Below are 5,344 nucleotides of genomic sequence, written 5' to 3' on the forward strand. Positions count from 1 at the left end.
CAATTATCTCAATAGGATCTTATGTACTATTATAGCTTTTCATTCCAGAGAAACTATTCAGTATTTACAAATGTGTGACTTATTTCACTTAGGACTATCTCCTCAATATGTACCCATTTTCCTATGAATGAATCTAATTTCTCATTCTTTATGGCTGAGCAGTATTCCATTTTATAGAAAACCCACATCTTCTTTGCCCAAATTCCAAATGATGGACAAATGGGCTGTTTCCAAGTTTTAGCTACTACAAATTGTGCCACTATAAACATGGGTGCACATACATCACTGTGATATGATTCTTTTAGTTCTCTTGGAAAGATACCCAGCAGAGGGATGGCTGGGTCAAATGGAACCTCTAGTCCCAGCTCTTTGAGGTATCTCCATATTGATTTCCACAGTGGTTGCACCATTCTGCACTCCCACCAACAATGGAGAAGGGTTCCTTTCTCCCCACAACCCCGCCAACATTTGTTATTGGTTGATTTCTTGATAGCAGCCATTCATTGTGGGGTGAGGTGGAATCTCAGTGTTGTTTTCATCTGCATCTCTCAAATGACCAGTGATGTGGAACATTTTTTCATATATTTACTTGCTGCTTTTACTTGTCTGAGAAATGTCTGTTCATTTCAGATGCCCATTTTCAAATTGGGTCTTTATATTTGGGTGGACTAATTCTTTAGTACATCACTACTCCATTAGTCTATACACCAGTTCAAATCAGTGAATCTGTACCTCACAATGTCATTCAGGGACTCAACACATAGACCTTTATAAAGAGATCCAAAGAAAAAAGTTAACTTGTTTGGGAAATCTAAAGTTGGTTTACTTGAAAAGCCAGCTGTAAAGATGAGATGGAGGTGGCAAAAGGATAGGTGTATATTAAGGATCTCAGCACCACTATGAAGAAGCCTACAGGCTCCCTGCTGATTTCTGCTTCCTATAGGATCATAGAAAACTGCTCTCCAGTGCTACATTTTAATGATAAGAATTCTCTTGAGAATCATGAAAATTATGTGCTTTGTATCATGCATATGCTTCATTCTGTCTGGTTAAAATTATGACAAGGAAAAATGTAAGTACCTCCTTCAATTAATTTGTCCTATACCCAAATAATTTGTTTCCAAGAAAATAAATGCACCTTGCAAACATGTAGGGAGAGTGCCTGTCAGTCACAGAGTCATGAAGGAGAAGTCAAAGAGGTGTCTCATTTGATCTGGCAGAATATAATATGCAGAAATCTTCATGTTGGCATTGTTGCACATTCACTCTACCGAAACTTCACAGTCAGTGATGACAAAAAGATAAATATGTTTATTAACTCTTTGCAAAATTGATTTTAAATGGTCCTTTTGTGAAACTTCTAGTTGTGAAATTAATACATGCCCATTGTAGATGATTTGAAAAGCAACAGCAATAAAAACCTTAATTGCCAGAATTTTACAGGGCAGATAGGCCCATTCCTTTAAGGAAATTTTGGTGTAAAGTAATACTCCACCAATACAGTTATTCTGAAATTAATCTGATGCTTTTCTAGGAGTTCCAGTTAAAAAACCAAGATTACCATGAGTTCATTCAGTGAAGCAAACACCACATTTGAGCTTGATCTGTTCCAACAGTTCAGAAAAATCACAAGATCACAACTTCTACTCTCCTGCCAGCATCACAGTAACATTACCTTAATAATGGTCTAGTTAGGGGACACAAGAAATTGACAGGGTGTCAGAATAATTATATTTAGAGCTGGTTTGACTTATTTCTCAGCCAGAAAACAGAAAAATTGTTACATTTGGAGGCCTACCAGGTGAGACATGATGCCAAGTGGTCATTGCCATCACTGCATGACTCCATAGCTGTTGAACAATCAAAACCCTCCCCAAATGCTTGCCATGTATTTCCTTATGCCTTGATGTCTTTTGGGAGCTGAGACAACCTTTTACAGATTAGCTTGAAATTTTAGGACAGCTGAGGCCATTGATGCCTTGATGTAAATCCAAGGGTAACATCATGAAATGTTTCTTCAGTGGTGGATGAATAAGAATTCTCTGAAGACACTCATGATAAACAAACTTCGCATGGTTTTCATAGAGTACTTCCAAACTCTGAAGATTTGAAAGGGTGCTCCATTTTCTTTTTTGTTTCTGTTTTAAGTTTTTTGAACTTTTTTAGTCTCTCTCTCTCTCTCTCTCTCTCTCTCTCTCTCTCTCTCTCTCTCTCCCTGCCTCCCTCCCTCCCTCCCTGCACATTTGTGGGTGTTTGGTGTGTACTTGTGTGGTGGCAGCGATGGAAACAATTGCCGTCACACTGAGCTACATCTCTAGCCCTCCTTCAATTTTATATTTTTGAGAAAGCACCTTCTTAAGTCCCTTAAAGTTCCCAGGCGGCCTGGCTCCCATCTGTAATCATCCTACCTCAGCTTGCCACTGTGCTGGAATTACAGGCATATAGCACCATGCACATTTCTGCTTTCCCCTGATTTAGGCACATCTTTGAGTAAAGCTCTCTTGCCCTATTCTCTTCTCTTCCAGCTCCTTCATGTCAATGAAATCAAAGGGAAGACAGAAAGTGCTTAGACCTATCAAGTGAGTCCCAACATGCTTCAGTTTTTTGAGAGCTTCAGGTATGTGACAAGGCCATTGTTTAACCTGGGAATTTGACCTTAAATGAGGAAAGGTATTTTTTAGGGGAAACCCTAAACAAAAGAGATTACCACATTGTATTTCCATAATTATTATGTTCATCTGTCTTTTACTCAGAAGATGTTAGCATTGTATCTATGAACATGGATCTGGAGCCAAATTTTCTTGGTTTAAATTGAACTCTGCTCCTCACAAATGGTAAACATCAGTAAGACAAAAGCACTCTGGTCTCAGTGACCTCAACTCAGTAAACAGGACTGGAAAACAATCTCACTCAATACATGTTAACTTGAACAACATCCCCAGGAGATTGATAAATATGAAGTCATAAAAAATGTAGTTATGGTCAAGTAATCATTATCATAATCACAATACTGCTTCTAAAGTGTCTCAGGTTTTATTAACTCTATATAGGACCAAGAGGAATAAGCACAAGTTACATATTTTGGAAAATGATTGCTAGCAGATATGTTGCTTTAGAGCTCTAGTAATGCAAACACTTCACTCACAAATACATGTTTCCAGATTCAATCAAGCTTGAACACATTTAGCCTCAAAACATGGATCTGTTCATATATATCTCCTTGGAGAGGTTATTTAGTTCCCTCCACATTCTTGTTTTCATTCGGTAAGACTTAGATTACCTGTGCACTCTCTTTAGCTAAGTAGCAGGTAGAAATTGCTCCTAAATAGAGAGAATGACCATCACCAAGGAAGAGTCAAGGTCACAGCCAAGATGCTTTGGAAGACAGAAGAATATGGCACCAAAGGGTATAACAGGGCTTCCTCACATGCCATATTTCAAATATTAAAGCTCAAAATACAAAATCCTTGACATCTGTGAGAAATGGAATATTCTTCTTGATATTAGAGAAACTGTATTTAGCTTGGAAGCTAACCCTCACTGTTTAAACCACTATCAATCTAAGGGCTGGGGATTTAACTCAGTGGTTCTGCTGCCTGCTTTGCAAGCAGAAGGTCCTGAGTTCAATCACCAGTACTCCCCCCCAAAAAAAGAAAACACCTAAACCACTGTCAATCTAATGGCATGGGATCTTTAGTTCAGAAGTGAGCAGACTGGAGTAAGTTAGCCCAGGCAGAAATATATTTGTGAAAGAAGTTGACTATAAGGTGGATTCTTAGGTTCCTTAAAGTAAAATAAGCAAGAAGTCATCTTTGACATTCTTATCATTAAGGTAACAGTCTAGCGGTCTTTATGGAAGTTTAGTATTTATTTACATTGACAAACTAATTCAGTGAGCACCCTTGTGATGCTGAACACTGAAAAGCCATTAAGTGTATATCACCAATTTCAAATGCTTCTCACTGAATTAAATTAACCCACTGCTCATGAGCTGAAGAGCACCAACAAGGTCTATAAAGAAGAATTTCCAATTTCTTCAGATATGTTTCACCTGGCCCTTCACAACATTCACCTGAACCTTGGGTGCATTATCTCTCAATGACATGATTGAAGAGAGTGAGAAACAGAGTGCATGACGACTTCGGAGCATTTACCGAGGAATCAACAGTTCAGTTATGACAACAACACAGCACAGATAAAGAATTGCATGGTCAAATGTGAGTTTGGGGATGATTTTATGAGGAAGAGGATGTTGGACAGAGGTATGAGTCATGAGATGCCACTAATGAAGTGGCACTAACCGAGTCATAGAAAGCATGACTCATGGGAAGTATATGGCTAATGAGATGTCTCCATAGTGGGAAAACTTGAATAAGTCGCTGTGGGAAAAATGAGAAGTCTGAAAGAATCCCGAATTCCCTGGAAGGAAAATGGAAACAAAGATGATCAATGCAAGGATTTAGTGATGGGAAGTCTCATCCTGGGAAAAATTCATCTCTTCATAGTCACTTGCTTTCAAATTTGTAGTTAGGATTAAGGCCAGGGCTAGGGTTAGGTTCATGATCAGCCATGAAGTTTCCCAAAGTATCTTCCAGACAAAGCACTTACAAGGGGTGATCAAAATATTCAATGAACAATTATTTAAACTTTAAAATTTATTACATGAAAGACACATTGCCATTACTCCCTTCGAAAATACTTTCCTTTCTTTTGAACACAATTGTTCCATCATTCTTGCCACATTCTGAAATACTTCTGAAAGTCTTCTTTACTGTGTTTCTTACAAAGAATAAATGAATTATTTACTGTGTACCATCCTGCAGAAAGGCAAGATCATAAAAACATTGTGGCATGTCCTTGTTCACTTTTTTCTCTGAATCTGGCACCATGTTACTTCTGGTTCTTTCCTTAAGTCAAAATGACAATGAAAGGTAAATATTTTGAATCAGTTGAAGTGATCAAAACAGTCATGACAGTACAACAAAGGATGTTCTCCTAACAGGACTTGCAGAGCTACTTCAGAAAGTGGCAAAAATCATAGGATAAATGTGTTCCAAGAGAGGGAATTATTTTGGAGGTATCAATGGTAATATGTGCTTTACCATAATACATTTTTTAATTTAAACACTCACCATTTGTTTTGCTCATATCTCATACACACTTGATTAGTTAAATTTAAATATAAATTAGAAATTTAACACTACAATTGCAAAATGGAATGTGGCATGGCTGTTGTTTTGCTGTTTAATTCTAGAAACTTTACTTACCTAATAATAGCTGAAGAAATATTTTTCTCTACTTTACAAAATTTCCAGGTTATCTTTGAAGAAAGATAGTTTTGTAT

The sequence above is a fragment of the Fukomys damarensis genome, unplaced genomic scaffold, assembly GCF_012274545.1.
Source record: "Fukomys damarensis isolate Sample0158 unplaced genomic scaffold, DMR_v1.0_HiC HiC_scaffold_30, whole genome shotgun sequence".
Lineage (NCBI taxonomy): Eukaryota > Metazoa > Chordata > Mammalia > Rodentia > Bathyergidae > Fukomys > Fukomys damarensis.